General features: G+C 34.4%; 1 protein-coding gene across 1 annotated transcript in view; it reads left to right on the top strand.

Moving 5' to 3' along the window:
• The window catches only part of LOC146996590 (uncharacterized), an 85278-nt gene that overhangs the window by 14159 nt on the left and 46551 nt on the right, over positions 1 to 24568 (top strand). The gene's annotated exons all lie outside the window — the stretch shown is intronic.

Below are 24568 nucleotides of genomic sequence, written 5' to 3'. Positions count from 1 at the left end.
CCTGTTTTGAGTTAAGGAAGTTTTGGCTTTGTCGAAGCACAAGTTCAGCCATCTATGCAACTGTATTTGATTGAATAAAGGGTTCTTTATATCCTTCTTCTGACTTTGTATCATCATAAAGACCTAAAGATAATCCCTCATAAAGTCTTTTAGAGCTCGTAAGTTTATTCTATCAAAAAGAACGAGACTTTATAAGTTGAACCTTTAATGCCCATATTTCCATAAACTATCAACATTTTTGTCGAACAATTTGATTAAATACCAAAGTCATATAATCCACATTTGATGAAATTAAAGCCTAATAGTACTACAGTAAGACCCATCAAAGTAGAGCGTAATGCGAAACAGCGCTAAACGAGGCTATCTTTACATGTAAATATTGGAGTTGGGGGAATTGGTTAAGTATTAAATTTAAAATGTATGTTTTTTAATAAAAATAAAACCAAACATTTATTTCTTAAAGCCCAAATTAATACCACATTATTATTTCTTGCAAAAATAAAAACAAAATATAAATAACAAAACGAATATTCTTAAAAAAAACAAGTAAAATTCTCAGTCAGTCATATTTAGTTAGCCTTCCGCGTTTTCAGCGTTCTGCCTTTTTGTGACAAAAGCATCTAATGTTGTTTGCCTTTTTCTTTTGCGTTGTTCTCTTAAAAGTTCTTCATAAACGGATAGAGCATCTCTAACACCACGCCTTACTTTTGAGCTCCTGTCAAAATTAGGATCATTTTCAATGAATTGATCCATTATTTCAGTTATGGTAGACAAACTCCTTTTCACAAACGCCATCGAAAGTTCTTTTTGCTCTTCTTCTGAATCACTGCTGTCAACATTTTTGTTTTCTTCTTGTTCAGTTAATTCCTTGAGCTCATCATTAGAAAGACTAGCCGCTGCTTCTTGAATTATTTCTTCGACATCTTCCACATTTACCCCTTCAAAATATGTCTGTACAATACCGCACCAAACAAGAAATACAAGTACACTCTTTCCGATATGTATTTGAAACCTATCGCTGCATAATATTTCGGGGAATCCCCGTATGCTGCGAGCGATTTCGTGGAATCCCCGGGTTAAAATAAAAGAGCGCTAAACCGAAACAGCGCTAAACGAAACAGCGTTAAGCGGGGTCTTACTGTATTTAAATATATTGTTTAAAGTTCAAAGGTAGGTAGTGGTTAAAACGTAATAAAAGTTCTACAAAATTAAGAGAACCTAAAAATATTTAAACTTGCCTAAATTTCCTATCTCTTACTCTATTTGATGGAATTACTTCTAAGAAATCCATGTTAAACTGAAAATACCTTTAATCAAAAAGGTAACTAAAACGACGAACCTTACATCACAGCTAAGTTTAATCCAATTTTATATACATTTAGAAGACTACATTATACTACAGCTGGTTAGTTATTTAGTTAATTTGATTACGACAAAGCTTCAAAGCCTCTCTATGTAAGGGAAAGGTTGCCTTCTCGGAAGACTTTCTAAGAAAACTGCCTCGTATACACGTTACACATGGGGGAAAACCACGAAAACGCCCGTGCAGCCAGGTCGTTCGCTGTATTCGAACCTCGGACCGAACTACCAGTGTTCAGTGACTTTACCGCTCGGTCGCTGGTGGACCAACTACAACTGGGCATTTAACCATTAAGCCCATTTAAAAGTCAAAGTCCATTTTAAAATGAAAGCTTTTTGAACACCTTACGTAATTTATTGAATAATATATTGAAACTGGGAATTATGAGACTGTACGGCTAAAACATTACTAACGTGAAACTGTACTGGGTATAAAGAATATTTTAAACATTATACTCCTGGATGGAAGAAATGCTACCATGAATATCACTTTCACTGTTTTCTGGCAAGTCTTGATTTGTAGAGAGATATTGGAGCTTTGATATTTGTTGAAATTTACCAAACATAGTCTCTTGGGGGAAATATAAGCTTCAAATAGTAAAATCTGTGCTATTTGCTGTTTTGTTCTTTCAATAACAATGTAATGAACCCAGTTTCTTCTAGATATATAGAACCGTCTTAAAGTAGAAAGAAAGACTATTCATAGATAACGAAAACCGACAGATCACTTATTTGCAGTGTGCACGCCGACTGCTATTATTAAAATTTATATCTTAAAATTGCGAAATAAGCTTAAAAACATCGGAAACGTACCCTTCGCTAAAGAAAGGGGAGGGACAGTTATATACATCTCCCGTTCTACTGGGCCAATTGACGAAATTCAACTCGCGTTTTTCATGTCTCGTCGCGATTTAGGATATGTATTAGATTTATATATAGCATTGTTCTAACATAAATATTTTGACACAAAGTCGGACATTTTCTGAAATGACACGCGAATGTTTTTCCATATTCCAATTCTACGACTCAAATTACGCTAAACGTGTAAAAATCGCACGAGTAGTTTTTAAAAAATTAGCTCTCAAAATTTTAGCTTCTCAATGTTGAGTTTGGTATACATTTATTAATCTCTCTATTTTTAATTAAACTTATTTGATGCTTCTTTTGATATTTCAAAATTTATGTTCATTCCAAATATGATTCGCCCATTTTTTGTGATTTATTTTTAAAAACTGTATTTTTAAACAATTTTTATAAATTTTTTGGAAAACATTTTGAATTATAAACTATCAAATTTTCAAAATCATGTTGAAGTACATGTATTTCTAAGCATACATGCAAAAAATTCGAGTTTTTTATTCCGAAGGTATACCTGAATTTATATATCAGCGCGTTTTAAAATTTGGCATATTTGTTGACAGCGATAATAACATCAAATGTGGTTTAGGCACTTTATTAAAATTATTTGAAAGGAGGAACGATGTGATTTTTCCCTCTCATGCACAATGTGAAAAGCTAGGAACGCAGTGACTTTTTTCCGATCCTGCACAATGGAAGGGAAAAGCAAAAAGTTTGCCATATATTAAAAAGTTCGCCAAGTGAGTTATTTTTGGCGCAAACTGAAACAAAATGCGTCAAGTTAATTTTTTCAATTTCTCCGTAAATTTCGCACCAAATTTTACAAAATTTAATATTTAGGCATAACAAGTCGTAGAATCGAAATATGGAAAAAAGGTGGTATATTATTTCAGAAAAAGTCCGATTTTGTGTCAAAATACCTATGCTAGAACAATGCTGTATATAAATCCAATATATATCCTAAATTGCGCTTTCGAAACATGAAAAATGCATTTGAATTTCGTCAATCGGCCCAGTAGGATAGGAGATAAATAACTGTCCCATTTTTTTATTTTTGTGCAGTGTAAATTTAGCATACAATGTGATTCTGTGAGTTGTGTGGTATGGAACGGCCTTATTCACCTTTAATATCCCAGTAGCTAATCATCGAAAACAACCATTGTTGGTTGTTTCTGGCTTTATTCCGGAAATCAATTCGTTTACATCAGGCCACTCGCCAAAAGACAAAACGTTAAATTCAAATTCGACATTACCATAATATTAAAAACACTTAAAACCTGCAAAGCTAAAAATCAAGTTTTTACAATACCAACAAATTAAGACATAAAAATTTCACGATTAAAATCTTCAGTGATTACAGAAGAAGCAACAGTGTGTTCAGGCCATAAGATCCCTGGCCATCTCTTCACGTTTCAGTTGTGCTTTTACTTAGATAGATGTAGCGGCCTTCGTAATCTGGCTAGTTGAGAACTTCAATATTTAAAATTAAGTCTGCCGTGTTCTGGACACTTTTGTACAGATTTATACAAATGCAATATGTGAAGCATACTTGGTACAAGATAATTACGCCGATTTAATACTCATAAAGTGGCTCGCGAGACAATGTCTTAAAGACAAGATTATGTACAAAAACTAGTCAGTTTAGCATGAGTAAGCATATAATAAGACGATCTGGAGCATTAGTTTTTCAACTGTGGTCAAAAGATTCCCAAAGAATCTGAGCTAACATTTATAGTTTAGTGAGTTTTCAAATTAAAGTTTGATTTGATATTTCATTTCAAGGTGAAAAGTATAATAATAAAATCCCAGTTGCAAAATAATTTTCCGTTATTACCAACTACCCAGCACTTTTTTTTCCAGTGCATGCACTTGCCTATGTTGGCATTGGGCACTCCTAAGGCGAGATGTGGTGGTCTCTTTATTATGGAGACACCTAATAGGTGGGCCACCTTTGCTTCCTATGAAGGGACAGATAATTAGATCCACGCCTTCTCCGGGAATCGAACCAACGCGCTTCGATATCGCAGTCAGGCTTCCCTAAACACTATACCATCTGGTCGGCACTACCGTGTACTTGTTAACAATATAAATTTATACTAATTCCAGTCAGTATCGTAAGAGGAAATCATCACAATTTACATCAGCTTTTAATTTGTCAGTTAGTGCCCCATGTTTTACATAGAAATGAATACAATTCGCATGCCTTAGCAGAAGTATAGTTGTCATCGACATCGTATTGTTACCATACTAATCGCTAGCACGTAATTAAGCAGTTCTTTTATAAAATAAATCTTATGCATGCAACTGCATGTACACTCTTTTGCAAAAAACTCGAAGCACCAAGAACTACTTTTGCGATCGTGACGAAATTTGGTATGCAAAAACATCTTGATCGAACATGCAAATGATCACAGTTTCAAGAAAAACGAACAGGAATTGAGACCATATCCCGCATTTCTAGTGCGAAATTCGCAAAGTATAAAACCAGTAACAGAGGCGGAAAATTTATCTTTTTTTGTTGCCGCCGTTGTAATTCCGTAAAGAAGAAACTAAAGATGCCATTACGACGAATCGAAAACCTAACAGACAACTAAACGACTTCGAACGTGGTCGCATCGTTGGGTTGCGTGAGGCTGGGTTGTCGTATAGCAATAGGCCGCCACCTGCAGCATACACACACTGTGCAAAGATGTTGGCAGCAATGGTTGCTACAAGGAAATTGCCGACGAAATGAAGGCTCTGGAAGGTCAAGGCGCACAAATGCGAGGCAAGATATGATATTTGTTTGCCAGGCCCGAACCGCCCCAACGGTATTGTTGTCGACTATTCAACGCACTATAGCCACGTCTATACCTCCCGTGGTACCGCCCACCATCTCACGGCGCTTCCCTGAGGCAGAAGCCTTTAAGACGTTTGCCTTTGACCCCACATCATCGGTGGAGTCGTCTGGAGTGGTGTCGCAGCCGAGCATCATGGCTGCCATCAGACTGGCATCGTACAGTGTTCAGGGATGAATCGCGCTTCACTCTTGAAGGAGATGACCGCCGTGTTCGTGTCTGGAGAGGACGGGACCAACGGTCCCAATCAGCCTTTGTTTTACAAAGGCATACAGCCATAACCCCTGGTGTGATGGTGTGGGACACTATTTCTTAAGACATCTTTAGTCAAGTCATCATTAGTCATCCTCCGTACATCTTTAACAGCACAACCATATGTTGATACCATCCTGCGGCCGGTTGCATTATCCTTCATGGCTCGTCATCCTGGGACCATTTTCCAACAAGATAATGCCAGACCACATACCGCTCGCATATCTCTGGTCTATCTGTGTGCGGCTGATACGCTTCCTTGGCTAGCAAGGCCACCAGACCTTTCACCAATCGAACATGTCTGGGACATGGTGGGCCGCCAGATTCGGGCACCACAAAATATCGCAGATCTGGAGCGACAATTGGTGAATGCCTGGCAAAATGTGTCGCAGGATGGCATTAGGAACCTCTACCACTCCTTGCCTCGACGAATTTAAGCATACATTGCCACCAGGGATGGTTCAACCAACTACTAGTTGTAATAGTCAATGGGTGATTGTGAGCCGTGAACAGGTACTATGACCTTGATTTTTTAATCATTTTATTATCTATACACATATTCAATTTCATCAAAAACAACCACTTCCTTCATGTTGCTCCGATTTTTTTTCCCCCCAAAAAGAGTGCATATGCATCCATATTCTCTTCTATGATAAAAAAAGTACTGTAGACAATATACGTATTATAAACAGCAAATATGAAAAAGGTTTGGTTTGGTTTACTAGGGTAGGGATACCTTCGGGGAGGACTTTCTAAGGAAAACTGGTTCGTATACATGTTACACGTGGGAAAAACCACGAAAACGCCCATACAGCCAGCCCGTTTACGAGATTCGAACCCCGGACCGAATTGCCGATGTTTAACGATTTTACCGCTCGGCCGCTGGTGGGCCAAATACGAACAATAATATATAGAAAAAATTTTCTTTCCTATTTAGGTCAACAAAGAAAAATTGTTAAAATACAAAAAAAAATTTTAATTTAAAATTTGAAAAATTTTTATTGTGTGAAAAAACTGTATTAACATCAAGTGTCATCCACTTCAAGTTTAAAAAATGTATTTAAACTTAAGTAGATAAATATAGTTAAATAAAAAAAAAACATTTTAAAGTTAATTCCTACTTAGGTTAACAAAAAAAATTTTTTTAAATACGAAAAAAAAATTTTAATACAAAAAATTAATTTTTTTTTTAAAAAATTTTTAATATGTGAAAAAAATTCAAGCTCAAAATCAAGTGTCATCTACTACAAGTTTAAAAAAATGTATTTGAACTTGAGTGGATGAATAAAATGTATTTTATTAACAATTGAAAATTTGAACAAGGTACAGGGAGAGTGTGAGCTATTAGAACGAATTTAAAAAGAGAAAGATGCCATGAAAGCAATAATTGTATTTAAATGTAAAAAAATTTGCGCATTGATAGAAAAGAAGAAGCAATGCAATTACTTTATAAAAGAGAGGAAAATGCATTTTATACAACTGCTCCACGGTAACTTAGTCTATACCTAAAAAGGATCGCCTTAAAATTGATGTCGCATATACATTATTGTTATTCTCATGGACTGACCTTGTAAATATTGTTGCACTAAAAAATAAAATGTAATATGTACTCGAATAATTCAGCCGTCATTTAGCGTAAAATTTACGGAGCCGTAAATTTTACATCTTTTGTCTACTTCTTGAAGAGATTTCTAACGCAACCAGAAGTCCATCACATGACACTTCACTTAAACTTTGCAGTATCAATAAACATCATATAACATAACCTACAGTCGCAGAAGAAGCTTTTAGTACAGTGCTTAATTTACTGGACCAGACACTTTGAAAGAGTACTACCAGCATGGATACGTCATTTAAAAAAGAAATACTTATTATTTATCTCATCGCTTATGTGGCTCCAAAATTAATGATGCACAACAAATACTGTATTCCGTTTTATGTACACATGACAGCTTTATATTTGTTTAAGCGTATCTCGCTCCCAGGTATAAAATATTAAAATAAGTTATTGTCTATTTTGCGACACTAAATGACAAAATAGTCATTTACTGCCATAAAATAGACACATTTGTATTTTAATGTGATCAAAAATGTTTCACATTGTGTATTCGTTTATACTGCGTCACATGAAAAGTCGCCCACCAGCGGCCGAGCGGTAAAGACGCTGAACACTGGTAGTTCGGTCTGAGGTTCGAATCCCGCAAACGGGCTGGCTGCATGGGCGTTTTCGTGGTTTTCCCCATGTGTAACGTGTATACGAGCCAGTTTCCCTTAGAAAGTCCTCCACGAAAGGCATCTCTCCCTTTAGGCAGATAGCCCTCGTGTGCTTTGCCATAATTAAATACACCACACCACACCACATGAAAAGTCTCCGCACTTTTTTGACACTAGATGGTGTTGATGCCTATATATCCGGAAACACTCACCCAATGGTCTCAAACGAACATGTGCTTAAGAGGACACTCAGGTTCTATTGTTGGTGAAAATAGTTTTCTAATTTGTTGCTTGTGTAAAACGTTATATTGATTTGAAAAGGAGTGAAATACAGTAAGATCCCGCTTAACGCGGGGGATACGTTCCATCGAAGTAGAGCGTAATGCGAAACAGCGCTAAGCGAGGCTATCTTAACATGTAAATAATGGGGTTAGGGGAAGACGGATAAAAAATGGTTAGGCATTAAATTTAATAATGTTTTTTTAATAAAAATAAAATCAAACATTTATTTCTTACAAAAATAAAAGCAATATAATCGCATATACTTTTAAAAACAAATAAAATTCTCAATCAGATTATTCAGTCTATTCTGGGTTTCCAATTTTCTGCCTTTTTGTCAAGAAGGCATTATGATAGATTGGCTTAATGGCATATTGCGTTCAATTTCGTCGTCAATCCATATAGACAGTCGTTTTACCATTTCCTCTATAATTTTATTTCTAGAACGGGTAATTCTAGTTGCAGAGCTCGACGTAGTTGCAGTTGCCGATGACAGTATTTTTTCTTTATTCTTAAGAATTGTCCTTATTGTTGAAGTTGCCAAAATCAATGCAGCGCTAATTTGAGATTGACGTTCACCAGAATCTAATCTTCTAATCACTTGCATTTGAGTTTCCAGTGAAATGCTTTTTCTGGTTGCTTACTTTTCTTGTGTTTTACTCGTATTATCACCCATGATAAAAACTAAAGATCATAATATTTGTCACTGTATTATTAATCGTTATAGTATTATATATCAAATTTAAACTTACAATAATGTCAACAAATGTTGTTTCAAATGATAAAAAGCAAGAAACACAACTACACTGTTTCGGATATGTTATTTGGAAACCTAGCGCTGCGCACAATTTCGGAGAACCCACGGGTTGAAATAAAAGAGCGCTAAACCGAAACAGCGCTAAACGAAACAGCGTTAAGCGGGGTCTTACTGTATCTGAATACGATATGTGATGCTTTTTTGCTATGAAAAAGGTCAAAAGGCTGCAAAAACATGCCGAAGAATTTGTGAAGTGTATGGTGAGAAGAATGCTGTGAGTGAACGAAGGACCGAGGAGTGGTTTGCTCGATTCCGTTCCGGAAATTCCGGTATCAAAAAGATGGACCTCGCTCTGGTCGGCCAGTCACTGAACAAATCGATGAAATTCTGCAACTGGTGGAGAAAGATTGGCACGTAAGTTGTCAAGAAATAGCATAGACATTAAACATCAATCACGTGACAGTTTGGAATCATTTGAAAAGAGCAGGTTACAAAAAGAAGCTCAATGTTTGGGTGCCACATAAATTGCAACCTGGCGAAACCATCAATGTACAGCGCACAACTCGACGGTTTGAATGAAGCAGTACAGAAAGCCAGACACTGAGCGGCCAGAATTGGCCAAAAGAAAGGGAGTTGTCTACCATCATGACAATACACGGCCACAAACATCTTTGATGACTTAGAACAAATTGACGGGACTTAGTTGGAAAGTTTTAATGCATCCACCATATAGCCCGAACCTTGCACCATCTGACTACCATTTTCTTAGGTCTCTGCAAAACTCGCTTGATGGTAAAAAATTGGCCGACCGAAGAAAAGCCGCTGAAAATCACTCGGCCAAGTTTTTCGACGAAAAACCACATAAGTTCTACACCAATGGAACTGTGAAGCAACCCAAAAAATATCAAAAGATCATAGCTAATAATCGTAAATATGTAGTTGATTAAAATTGATTTTCAATAAAGAACATTTTTCTTCAAAAATGTACCAAAAAAGCGAGGAGTCTTTTTATATTATATTTTTATATGACTATGTATTCATTGCGTAGTCCCTTGCAATAATTTTATTCTATAGTGTAAAGAAAGTTCTAGTGATTATTAATTAATTTCTATGTGAACTTTTCCTCCTGTTCCACTCCAAATGTATAACTATCCTCAAACTTCGTTTTTCTTTCCTTTCTAAAACTAACTGCAAACTTTCGCTCTGTTGGGACATAAATAAGGTAGTGGTGTGGTGTGGTGTATTTAATTATGGCAAAGCACACTAGGGCTATCTGCCTAAGAGGAGGGATGCCTTCGTGGAGGACTTTCTAAGGGAAACTGGCTCGTATACACGTTACACATGGGGAAAACCACGAAAACACCCATGCAGCCAGCCCGTTCGCGGGATTCGAACCTCGGACCGAACTACCAGTGTTCAGCGACTTTACCGCTCGGCCGCTGGTGGGCCATAAATAAGGTAGACGATAGATTAACAATGTCGACAACGGTAACGATAATCCCCTTCAGATGACAGATGGCCAGACAAAATGCATGTGAATGGGACAAAATCTTCTGTCTTCGGAAGAAAACGAAACTAATTTATTTGATTTATGAGTCGTATTAGTTGCAAACGTAAAGCTGTGTAAAAATTTTAGTTTTTAGTTGGGAGAATTAAAATTTTCTGCTAAATTGTGGCAAAGTTTCAATATTATTTACCTGTAAGGTTTTTAGGCTTTAGGATACTAAATATAGCTAATTAGAGATCATTCAGACGTGTACAGAAAAATACATTAATTTGAAGTTGTCTGCTTTTGCAAACTGGTATCAATTTTACCTAGTTTATTTCTTTAACGACCCTAAACTTTCCACATCGTTTCGAGAGACAATACAATCGAAAAGAAAGGCAAGGCAGAATTCCAAAACAATAGTAAATGATATACCTGTAAAACAGTAGTAAATGATATACCTGTTTTACTCAGGCATAATCATTTTTGAATAGTATTAACTCTCTAATAGATGGGCGTACGAGCGGTAAATTCGCTGAACACTGGTAGTTTAGTTCCATGTTTGAATCCCGCGAATGTGCTGGCTGCATGGGCACTTTTGTGGTTTTGTCCTCGTGTATACTAGCCAGTTTTCCTTTGAAAGTCCTCCCCGAAGCTACCCCCAACCTTAGGCAGATAGCCCTTGAGGCTTTACAGTAATCACATCTATCTACCTCTAATAGATACGTGTTCACATGTTGTTAGCATTAATCTCCCTTTTTCCTTCCTCTATTGTTCTCGTAGACGTTGTTGCTACTCGTTAAATTGAAACATTTTACTATCTTTAAGTATACAGCAGTACCATTTTGGTGCAGTCTTTTAACCTCACGAACTCGTACTGGCTTCACAGCAAGGCCCACTGGTATAATCTGAGATTTGCCATCCCTTAAAGATTTCACTTGGTTTATTCTGTTTTGCAACTTAGGATAAGTAAAATGCTTTATCTTAAAAGTGATTTATCTTAAAAGTGATTTATTGTTTAGAATAATTGGAATGTCAAATGTTGAACTATTCCCCACGTTTCTCTCAATATTTTACAGAAGAATTTAACGAAACATATTCAATTACATAAGTCATACAATAAGTGAAAAAAAAATTAAATAAATATTAAAAAAAATTAGAAAGTTTTCAGATTTTATATTACGCCCAAAGTGGCCTTTTTTTCCCTTTCCATTTACACACACATACGTTTCGAGAGCATTTTGGCTAATGTCCCTTTGCGCTAAGATATTTTAAAACGGCATATCTTCAGAATTTCCGATAAACAGGCTCACGTGCTGGAGATGAAAATATTTGGTACTATTCGGTTTCGAGGGCCGTAAAAAATCGCCAAACTATTGTTGATGCCGATGCTGCCAAAAATAATTGCGTCAACCCTAATAATTGCAGCAAGAAAGGAAGTATAATAGTAAATAACTATCTAAGACTGATGTTTTAATTTAAATGAAAGGTTAATTTCGTATAATACTTTTTTATTATTATAATTTATATGAAAAAGGCTAAGCATGACTGAATGGATGCCTGCTTCGCTATTTCGCCGCCGACTTATAGCTAAAGCATAATTTCATCTCTTTGGTTGTTCAAACGTAATTTTCTATAATGAATGATGCCTTTTCTTTGAAAATATTCTCGGTAAAGTGCAGAATCGCTCACTTATTTGTTCGTCGCATTTTACAAGGGTAAAAACAATTGGATTTTTGTCAATTTTCTTTTACTTTTTAAGTGAAAATAGCTCGATGTGTACATAGATAAAGTCAAGGGTGTGCACAGTGCCATTTTCGTGCAATTCTAAGATTTTTTTTTTTTTAAGTGAAAATAGGTCGATGTGCACATGGATACCGAGTATGTGCAGTTCTTAAAAACGCGTCAAGCAGTGGATGATTCTGCACTTTACCGAAATTCTATTGCTGACTTTTCGTCATGGGCAATTCCCAAATCGTGAAATCCATAGGATTATAAAAAAAACATTAAATCAAAAAAGGATTGAAAAATTAAAGTAGTATTTCAATGGCGTCTTAAGAAATATAGAACTATATAAACTTACGCAATCTGAAATCAGCGTGTACGCTAGATTTGGCGCTTTTGCGCATACATTTTCGCAGCAATTTTTTTACGGCCCTCAAAACAGAATAGTACCAAATATTTTTACTGTACGACGTTTTCATTGCTTTGAAATCCTTGAGTTAGTTAATAAAAATTCATTAAAGTTTACAAAATATGAAATCGATAATAAAGCAAATTCCAAATTTCAAATTTGGGCTTCCAGATGCCCATATTCGCAGGAGGATTACATCATTCAAAATTGGATGGCTCTAGGTACCGTTGTTTTATCACAATGCGAGAAACATACATAATTTTATGCAGATTCTTCATTATTGAATTTCTTTAAATATAATACAGGGCGATAATATTTGGTGGCAACAATTTGAAAAGTGAAACGAACATTTATAGTAAACCGACGCAAATTGCCGTTTCGAGAAAAATAACCCTTATGGGCTAATGCCCCTTTGAGCTAAAAAAAGACGAAAATATACAGTAGCTTAATAATCTTCTTAGTACATACACAGTGCATGTAAATTTCTATTGCTTTCTAGTAGTTTCAGAAATGACAAACGATATTTCTCATTCCACTTTTGCACCTATCAGCTTGTTTAGCGAGATATCTTAGAATTGAAAGTTAATTTTTATTAAACTGTAGAAAAAAAATGATGCCAACAAGAAAACGTTAAAACGTTCAGTTATGGTGTGTTGGTGTATTTAATTATGGCAAAGCACACTAGGGCTATCTGCCTAAGGAGAGGGATGCCTTTCGTGGAGGACTTTCTAAGGGAAACTGGCTCATATACACGTTACACATGGGGAAAACCACGAAAACGCTCATGCAGCCAGCCCGTTCGCGGGATTCGAAACTCGGACCGAACTACCAGTGTTCAGTGACTTACCGCTCGGCCGCTGGTGGGCCGTTCAGTTATAAAAAATACGGATATATACAAGGATTGAATGAAAAACACAAATTTTAGCAGTTATATGATTTATATTCAATTAACAAAGTTTTGTTTGCTAGCAAAATGAATATAGATTTCTTTTCTTTTTCAAATCCGTTTGCCATATTGTTTTAGCCTCGAACTGTTTTAAAATTGTATACACAAGATGTAATAATAAAAGGCAAGTATTCACTCATGTTCAAAATAGCTATAATTCGGCGAATGAAGGCACGGCGAAATGAAGATGAATGAAATGAAGTGTTAGATCGTAAATGTCAATATAAACAAAACATTTCAAGTACAAAGTTTTTAAAAAGCTTTTCTATAGAAAAGACGCGGGCTTTGCACATATTTTCTGTACAAATGACAAGAGAGGGTAATAAGAAAACAGATTATAATTCAAATATCTACCTTATTACTAAAGCATTCCTAAAGAAATAGGGCCCACCAGCAGCCGAGCGGTAAAATCGCTGAACACTGGTAGTTCGGTCCGAGGTTCGAATCCCGCGAACGCGCTGGCTACATGGGTGTTTTCGTGGTTTTTCCCATGTGTAATGTGTATACGATCCAGTTTCCATTAGAAAGTCCTCCACGAAGGCATCCTTAGGCAGATAGCCCTCGAGGCTTTGCCGTAATTACACTCATGTCCATAAATTAAGGATAGGCAAAGGAAGAGTTAAAAGCAAAACAAATTTGACTTATTTGTAAAGCTTATTTATTAAAAAAAAGGTAAAGAGCAAAAAAAAGATGCTATATGTTTGATAATATTAAAAAAATTAGCGATTTTTTCTCTCTGGAGCAAACTACAAACAAACCCTATTTACAAAAAACCATTATTACATGGTTGGTATGATTGTTAATACATTGCATGTCTCCCAGACGATGCAATACAGTCCGTACAACGTCTAGGCATGCTGAGTATCAAATTATTTATCTGATCTTGGGGAATATTACATCTCAAAAAGCAATGCTCTCCGAAGTTCCGGTAGACATGTAGGAGGAGGTTGACGGGCTGCAACTCGTCGGCCAAGCATGTTCCACACGTGCTCTACTGGATTCAAGTCCTGTGAGAATGCTGGCCAGTTCATACGGGTGATATCCTCCGATTGAAGGCATTCGCTGACGATGTTTGCACGGTGAGGACGGGCGTTGTCATCCATAAACACAAATTGTGCGCCCATGGCGGCCTGAAACAAACGTACATGTTGTTCCAGAATGACGTCCCGATAGATTTGGCTTGTCATAGGTCCAATTTGAACACGCAGGAAAGTTCTGAAACCCAGAATAATTCCACCCCAAACGAGCACTCCTGCACCACCGTAACGGTGTCGTTCAATGATGTTTTCTTATTGGTAACGGGTACCTGGAGCTCTCCATATGAACGTCCGGCGAGAATCAGACTGCAAGCTAAACCTGGACTCGTCGGAAAACATTACACAAGCCCACTGTTGCGCTGTCCACAATGCATGCTCTCTACTCCAGGCTAACCGCAGGCGACAGTGAGTTGCAGAAAGTGGAACGCATCTGACAGGTCTACGAGCATATAGATCAATCTGCCCTAAGCGTCTGTACACGGTCTGCCTTGAAATTGTCGTAAGAGTGGCTGAAGAGAGCTGACGAGACAGGTCTGAGGCTGTGCTCTGCCTGTTTCGTTTAGCAGTAACTGCCAAATACCGGTCCTCATTCGGCGTTGTAACTCTGGGGCGACCTGTGCTGTAACGTCTACTCACATTACCATCATGTTGGAATCGTTGCCAAAGCCTGGAGATGACAATCTGGGCAATTCCAAGTTCGTCTGATACTTCCAGTTGGGTACACCCACATTCCAGACGGCCGATAATTCTACCACGTAACAAATCATCCAAATGCGTCCTTTGTGTCATAACTATTCAGTTATTGCGCCGAAATGCTTATAAAGCGCATGCGCACAATTTTACTTCTTTGCATGTATTCCTTATATATCACTCTCTTACACTCTCGTCATTGTGACGTATGATCGGTGTCATCTGGTTACTTCCTGAAATTTGCATACGATTCTTGAAGATGTGTGTAGTGACTTTGCAGGTGATATATTTATTTTAGAGTTCTATTTCCGCGTGACTCCGAATTATCCTTAATTTATGGACATGAGTGTGAATAGCCTAACCTAACGTACCAAAGAAACTCACATACTGCAGAATCACCTGATAAAACTCACACTTTAGACGTTTTTACGAAGTATGCCTTTACTATTGGATTTCTCATTTTCAATCAAAACTTTTATATGCTCAATAATCATCTCATAATATTCAGTCTTTATTCCCCCTCCCCCCCCCCATCTTAATTAAAGATACCAGAGAGAAGACAAAACTCCATCGGGTTTTTCAAATCCTTTTACAACCCTCTATAAGAGCTGTGTCAATGAAATAATTTACAGCTGTCGGTAATTTTCATGCAATATACACTACTTACTCCAAACAGGAAAATTCAATAGTATTGATAATAAAAAGAAAATAAATATCTGAAAGCTTTCATTTTTTATATTGCGCCCAAAGAGGCTTTTTTTAACGTTTTGCGTGTTACCTTTACTTATTAAATGTCATGTTCTTCGCATTTAAACCATAAAATTCAGTTCAATAGCAATATCACAAAATAAATTTAAAAGAGCATATCCTTTAGAATTTCCGATGCGCAGTCTCACGTACTGCAGATGTATATATATATATATATATATTTTTTTTTTACAGTGTTGCCATTGCTCGCTTTGAAATCCTTAAGTTTGTTAACCAAAAATTCTTTAATGTTTGACAAAACATGAAATAGATAATAAAACAAATTCCAAGTTCCAAATTTGGGCTTCCAGATGCCCATATTCGAATGGAGAATTGGATATCTTTATATCATCAGAATTGTATATCTTTAGGTGTCGTTGTTTTTTTAAAGTGTGAGAAAAATATTCATGCAGATGCTTAATTAGTTAATTTGTAGAGTCATCAGGATTTTTATAGAGGCAGAGAAGATGAAAAAATAGCAAATGCCTTCGCCGGGAATCGAACCACAGACCTCTGGAATACCGGCCCAGCGTGCTACCATTACACCACGCTGGGAGAGTGGGAGAAATACCTTACAAATTTCTTAAATATAACACAGTGCTCTAATGTTTGGTGGCAGCAATTTGAAAAGTGAACCGATATTTACAGTGAACCGACACAAAATGTCAAAACGAAATTAATATACCTTCTGAGAAAATAACCCCTTTGAGCTAATAATAATAGTAATAATAATAATAATAATAATAGTAATAAAAACACAAAGGGACTTTTTTTTTCTTTTAATTTTGTCTGTTACCTTTATTTATTATAAATATCACGTTCTTTGCACTTAAACTATAAAATTCAGTTCAAGAGCAATATCGCAAAATAGTTTTAATTTGAGCATATCTTTAAAATTTCCGATACAGAGTCTCGCGACCTAGAGATAAAAATGTTTTTTTCTGTACAACGTTGCCATTGCTCGCTTTGAAATCCTCGGGTTTGTTAATCAAACATTCTTTAAACTTTTACAAAATATGAAGTCGATAATAAAACAAATTCCAAATTTCAAATTTGGATTTCCACATGTTCATATTCGGAGTAGGATTACGTCATTCAAAATTCGATGGCTCTAGGTACCATTGTTCTATCACTATGCGAGAAATATGCATACATTGATGCAGATTTTTCATTATCTAATTTGTTCAAATACAATGCAGGACTCTAACATTTGGTGGCAACAGTTTGAAATGTGAAACTGACATTTATTGTGAACTAGCGCAAAATCGCAAAACGAAAATAATAGTTCTTCAGGTCCAAAGCCCCTTTGGACTAATAGTAATAACGATAACTATTATAATAACTGATTAAAGAGGTTATTATTATTTCCATGGGTATTTCTTTTTTGTTTTCTTTAAATAATTACTAATTTAAATAGTTTTTAATTTCTTCAACATTAAAGGGAAAATTTGTATTAAGTATGTATTATTTTAATTAATTGATTATAGTATTATTTCGGCAGTATTTTCACTACCAATTTCGTCAACTCTCTTTAGGATGCAAATTAGTTAACATATTTAAACACAGATTTCTTGAGTCAAAAAATAGCTTTTGGAAGATATCGCTGACGGTTACTTCCCTTTGCAAATGAATGACTTAATACGGCTTTGGATTTGATAGCCATAATTACTTGAAAATCTGACAGTCTGAGCCAAAGCTTGTAGCAACTTTTATTTCGTAATTTTATTTTTAAATTTTACTTTGAATTTGTTTCTAAGAGCTGCGGAGACTTAATTTTTATTTATTGCATAGGTTATGTAATCGTCAGGCTGAGAAACAAATGTAAATGTTTATTTTAAACCTTCTGATTAGTTTATGTTATTCTATTAAACAGTTACGACTGAAATGTTGTTACGGCTCTACAAGTTAAACATTTAGAGTTATGTGAATCCAGAAAATCACCCCGTTTCATCTTTTATTGCTTGTGAGCCTTATGTTCAAATTATATTTCTTTTCTATTAAAGAACGCACTGAAAAATTTATACATGAAAATTGTTACTTATCTTGTTTCGTTTTCGAGGCAGAAATTCGAACTTTACCAATTCAACACAAAGGACAATGGAAATGTTTTGATTCAACATCGCGCAGTTGTTTTCTTATTAGCAGACTCCACGGTTTAACCTTTAGGGATCTTCAGTCGAAAGGGTTACACTGAAAACATCGCGGACGAAAACGTCGCGGAGAAAACAAAGGCAAGGCGGAAACGTTGCGGCACAAAACATCGTGGGAGAAAATAAAGCAAAAAGAAAACATCGCTGCTCTAAAAAACATCGTGGTATAAAATATCGTCGAAAATAAAGCGGTTCAAAAAGTTCGCAGTTTAAAAACATCGTCGTTGAAAATATCGTGGGAAAAAATAAAGTACCTACAAATCATCGCATGACGATAACATCGCAGACATGCGTTTTTCACGCTTTAGTAATTGCAAATGGATATTCGCATAATGATTTATGAGCGCAAGATGAAAGGAGGATAATTTTTACTTTCATAATTTTATTAACTAATAAATTTATAAAAAGACAAGAAATTTAAACAAAAAAGAAATAATTTTTCACTTTAAAGAGTATCAGATTAACAAAAGTGAAGAAAATAATCTCATAGGTAACTTAGCAATTTTTTTATAGATAAGGGCATGAAGTTTTTTTATTTCTTATTTTCCTTTTTCTAATCATTTTTATATTACACTTTTCATGAAAAATTACCAGTAAAATCTTATAAAAAATAATTTATTAGTGATCTCTGTTAGTTAATTATGTCAGTTTAAAATTCTATTAAGAGTGCCATAAGTTGCATTACTTATGAGTGCCATTTTTCTATGCTTAAGTTTTCATTTTACAGTTTCATCAAATATTTATTAGTTAATAAAAAATATGAAAGTAAAAACTATCCTTCTTTCCATCTTGCGCTCACAAATCATTAAATCCTTTCACAATTACTAAAGCCTAAAAATCGCAGGTGTGCGATGTTATCGTCGTGCAATGATTTGTATTTACCACGATATTTTCGACGACGATGTTAACTGCGAAGTTTTTGAACCCTCTTTATTTTCGATATTTTGTACCACGACTTTTTTAGAACTGCGATGTTTTTTCTTTGCTTTATTTTCTCCCGCGATGTTTTCTGCTGCTACGTTCTCGCCTTGCGATGTTTTTGCAGCGATGATTTCGACGGACACCGTCGAAAGTTAAACGTACAGTGGTGGATAAAGTAGCTGAACAATACAAATTTAGGCAATAATTTTATTACAAATGATGTAAATTAAATTAAATTTTTATATAATAACTAGTTCGCATAACTTATGTATTAGATAAAAAATAGAGAGTTTCTTGACACTCGTAACACAGAAATATCAAAAATGCCAATATTCAAGGCGAAAGGAATATTTGAACTAAGTAATAAACTTAAAATTCAATGAGACCAAAACTAAAAAAAATTTAATGTTTTTGGTAAAATGTTCCATTGTCTATAACAGCCTGTAGTCTTCTTGGCATTGATTCTACTAACGTTTTGGTAGATCTGACGATATTTATTTCTCCATGTTTCCAAAAGAATATTTTTGAATTTATTTTGATATGAAAATGTATGTTTTCTAGCTTCTTGATCCAAAAAATACCATTAATATTTTTTTTACTTATCACATAAGCTAATTTGAACTAGTGTATCACTTAAAAATTTAATTTTCACCATTTGCAATAAAATTATTGCATAAATGCCTTTTCCCACCACTGCATGTGTAAAGACTTATAAGAGTACTGCTGTAAAAGTCATCACAATTTTGCTCCGATGAATAATTCTGTGATTGTGAGTCAAATGAAAAACTTAGGCGTGGTTTGTTTAATTATGGCAAAGCCTCGATTGCTATCTCCTTAAGGGAATAGATGCCTTCGTGGAGGACTTTCTAATGGAAACTGGCTCGTAAACACATGGGAAACCCATGCAGCCAGCCCGTTTGCAGAGTTCCAACAGATTGTTGCCAATAAATATTAGAGCCCTGCATTATATTTCAAGAAATTAAATAATGAAGAATCTGCATGAATGTATGTATGTTTCTCGCGCTGTGAAAAACAACAGTATCTAGAAACATCCAATTCTGAATAAACTAGTCCCTCACTCGGATATGGGCATCTGTAAGAACAAATTTCGAATTTGTTTTATTATCGATTCCATATTTTCTTACATTTTAACGAATTTTTTATTATGAAGGTTAACAATTCCAAAGCGAGCGATGGCAACACTGCACGAAAAGAAAAAAACGTTTTTACCTCCAGAGCGCGAGACTGTGTATCGGAAATTCTAAAGATATGGTGTTTTTAAATTATTTTGCGATATTGTTGTTGAAATATTTTTTATGGTTTAAGTACGAAGAACATAATATTTAATAAGGTAACACACAAAACGTTAAAAAAACGCCACTTCGGGCGTAATAAAAAACTGAAAGCTTTCAGATTTTTATTTTTTTTAATCTCATGATGAGGACTAGTTTTTATAATTACAATTAGAAAATAAAAATTGATTTAAATGAACACAGTTAATTTAATTAAGACACAATAACACGTCGAACAAACACTAATTCAGAAGTCAAACAACAAAAATCAACGTTATATTTTCAAAATTTTTTCACATGATTAGTTTCGATGGTTTTATCGAACCACCATCATAAGCTGCAAAACCGCAAATGAACAAGATAGGAAATAATGATAAGATAAAAAAGCCTGGACAAGAATAAGCAAGTGGCGCCATCTGTTGATGAAACTAGAACTAAAACATAATTTCTTTAAAGCCCCAAGGCAAAGCTGAATTGGAATTAGGATCGTTAACTAGAACAGAAAGATTTTTTTAAATGTGAAATGCGTCTAGAAAATCCAGTTAATTTCTTTTATTACTATACAACAGAGTGAACATTTAAACTGCCAATCTCTTGCATTTAGTTATTAAGGACATAACGCAGAATTTAATTTATAATTAGATCTACGAGTACTATTTTCGAGATAATTTCCGACATCCAAACATTTTACCCCATTCGGCAAATTTTCTAAATTATTTTAAGTTTTACATTACCTGAATCTACACATAAAGCTAGATCTTGCTTTATTCTTTTGTTTATTCATAAAAACTTTACAAACATTCTTATTTGGTCTTTATTATTCTTCGTTTAGTTTCATAACTTATTCACGCTGCTTCTGCTTCATTACCTACTCATTTATATTCATTTTTATTTTTCTTGTTTGAAGCTCTCGTAATTAAAACAGGTAGACACCGATAATTAATTTTCGTCGTGAAGATTTCCTGTTTTAATGCTGAGGAGAAAAAAAGGAAAGTTGTCTTCGACATCAGTTATTTGTTAGTGAAAGAAAATGATAATAAACTACTGAAAATCGCAACTTGGATCTATTACTCTAAACGGATTTCAAACACAAAATTCATTTGCATATGTTTTCATGAAATGGCAGTTGTGCTGTTCTTTTAGGAAGAAGTTTTGTTTTATGACAACTTCAATATTCATAACACTTTTTATGTTTGACTCGGTGCGCAGTTTAGTTTGGATCTATTCTACGATATTTGAAGCAAACAAATTACAAATGAATTAATTATTTCCTAATCAAGACAATTTTTTCAATTTCAGAGAACTTAGAAATTTATTAATAACCAACGTTCCTTCGTACTACCACCAGTTTTTATTTAAAACTTAATTAATTTTTCCTTGGTGTTATCAACAAATTTAATTAAATTTACGCGTTAATCTATTATTCAGCTAACTGCGTTTATATTACGCAATTCCTTTCCATTAAGTGTTAAAAAAACATTTCTAAACCATCTTTTTTCTCTAAATAGCTTTTGTCAAGTATTTTTATAAATATTTATTTCACTTCTCAAAGCCTTTTACTGTGCCAACATGTTAAAAGCGTAATTTATTTACAATTACAAATCTGAGTTTAAATTTTCCAAAATATACGTCTTTTTACTTCCTTGTACAAAGTAAAAGAAGTATTGTAATCGGGTAAAATTCTGGATTTCATATTTCAACGAAAATACACATTTTGACGTCTAGCGAATGCTGTTTAACGATGTTTTGCGTGACATCTGTACGTAAGAATAGAATAAAGGACTCTTTTTCCCCAAACGAATTATAAAACTGATTTAAAATGGATTCATAAGAGTAGTTTTCGTAGCATTTGTACGTATGTATATATCTCGCATAACTCAAAAAACGAGTAGCCTCACAAAGTTGAAATTTTATATATAAGACTACTATAACATCCATTTGTACACTTCCCTTTTTGGTTGCAATCGGTCGCACACTGTTACTCGGCGCAATGAGCTCCGTTTTTTCCTTCCATGTACGAAGAAAAATGGAAGTATTGTAATCGCGAAAAGCTTCAGGCAACATATTTCAAAGAAAATATCCACTTTGACCGCTTTCGAATGCAATTAAACGATGTTTTTTAGTGATATCTGTACGTAAGGACAGAATAAAAGACTCTTTACCTCCAAAAAAATAAAAAACTGCTTTAAAATGAATTCTGAAGAGAATTTTTCGTGGCGTCTGTACGAACGTATGTACGGACGTATGTACGTACGTATCATGCATTAACTCAAAAACGAGTAGCCTCAGAACGTAGAAATTTTGTATATAAGACTACTATAACATGCAGATATGTACCTCGTATTTTGGTTGCAATCGGCCGCACCAAACATATATAAATATATTTATAAATATATCCACTCTGTTACCTGGCTCAGTGATCTCAGTTTCTTTACTCTTATATGTTTGTAAATTGTACATTTTTTGCTTTAAAAATGGTTGAATTATGTTGTTTCTATCATCCGGTTAAGGGTTTTATGCCTTTAGTAAATCTGTATGCAATACTTTTAGAATTATCAACAATTTTAAAATTGTTAGTGCCGCTAAGCGTAATTTGATCGCGGCAAATTTTCTTGTTTACATTTGCAATAGCTGAGTAGCGGATTTGTTGCCAATCTAGAGAAACGTAGCTTCGCAACAACAAAGATAACGCCTTCATTTATTATTTAAATCATGCTTAATCCTTTCTGGAATTTTTTCGAGGAAATAAGCGTTTAAGATTTACTTCGTAATTTTTAATACAGATGTTTTGAGTTTTTATGTATTTTTGCCTTGTCGCGAAGTGAGAACTGAATTAATTGAGTGAGAAATACTGAATCGTCTGTGAAAACTGTTTCTTTTTTGTTTTGTTTGCTTAATTTCTTTTATACATATTTCTAGCTTTATTATAATATTTGAATAGAACATGTGGCAACGATTAGATAATTCTTTAAATGATATAAATTTTGTGCATTCTGAGTTATAATATGAACAAAATATAATACTGTTAAGTAAACCTAGCGCCAGAGTGTCGCTATGGTAAACAAAGTAAATTTTAAAGAATGCAATTATTCTATTGTGGTTTATGCGCTGTCGGCGAAGTATATTTAATTCAATCTGATAAGTTTAAATAAAATACAAGAAAAAATGCGTATAATTTAATATTCCGTACAAGGAAGTCATGTGGTGTACACATCAGATTTTTTTATTCTTATATGTTGGTATATTGTGCAATTTTTGCTTTAAAAATGATTGAATTATGTTGTTCTTATCTTCCGATAGGTCTTTGTGCCTTTAGTTAATTCGCACAACAATTTAAAAGTTGCTTAAGTGCGGTAAGCCTAATTGTTTTTAACCATAGCAGCCATATTTGTTCAGATTTTAAACTTAGCAGAATAGTGAATTAAGTCTTTCTGCACCTTCAGTGTTTTTTGCCGAGTAGGACGAAAAGTAAACTTTTAGTTTTGCGTACTGAAAAATCTGCCTTCTATTCTGCAGGCCGAATTGCTTGTTTCTGGATAGAAACTCTAATTTTAATCGTAAAAATTGCTTTTTTTTAAATTGTTTTAACTGCATTCTGTGTTTTATGTTTTTCTATATCTTCCAATTTTAATGAAGCTATTTTGAGTTTTTATGTATTTTTACCTTGCTGCGAAGTGAGAACCGAATTATTGATTGAGAAAATGTATCTCTAATGAAATTCGAGAAAATAAGGGGGCTCATACACTTTAAAGCCCTTATGATTCTTAGAATAGATTATGATTCTTAGATGATTCTTAGAATCATAAGACTGTTGCAAGAATTGAAATAGTTTATTTATTTTAAAAGCAATTACTTCAAACTTTTTACAACTGACCACATAATATAGCTGCTTTAGAAACTAGTAACTAGAAAGTTTGTGTTGCCATATATATTTTTGTAATTCAATCTGCTTTGTGACAAAATGTTTCGTCATGTTTCTACCTTGCGCGCATGATATTTTAAAAATGGCTAACGGTACATACTTGAAATTTGATGGAATTCTTTATATGGGCACTATTTACTAACTGAACCAAAAATGTGATGAATATTAGAATATTAAAAAATTTTATGCACGAAAACATTACAGATTTTTTTTAAAAAAGTACATTTTATAAACTCAACTCCAAATTAAATAAAAATTTAACATGAAATTCTCAGTATCTTTAGTTTACAGTAGTTTCCAAATGTTATAAAATCTATATATTAAATATGGAAATAAATTACGGAACAGAATGTTTTAAACTGTGCGCGCAAGGTGGAAACATGATGAAAAATTTTGTCACAAAGTGGATTAAATTATAAAAATATTTGTGGCAACACAAACTTTCTGATTACTATTATAAAAAACAGCTGTATTATGTATTCAGGTGTAAAAAGTTGGAAGTAAGTGCTTTTAAAATAAATAAGTTATCCCAATTCTTGCAACAGTCACATATTCGAAGATCTTATGGGTTTTAAGGTGTATGAGTCCCCTTAAGTTTTTGCGTAATGTATGAGTTTTAGCGTAATATTCCGTACAAGGAAATGATGTGTAAGGATCAGATTCTTAAAGGAATGGATTTTTGCCTAT

Source organism: Stegodyphus dumicola, chromosome 7, assembly GCF_044657685.1.
Source record: "Stegodyphus dumicola isolate Sdum_Otavi_A_Nest chromosome 7, ASM4465768v1".
NCBI lineage: Eukaryota > Metazoa > Arthropoda > Arachnida > Araneae > Eresidae > Stegodyphus > Stegodyphus dumicola.
This window is presented reverse-complemented; position numbering and strand designations above follow the sequence as displayed.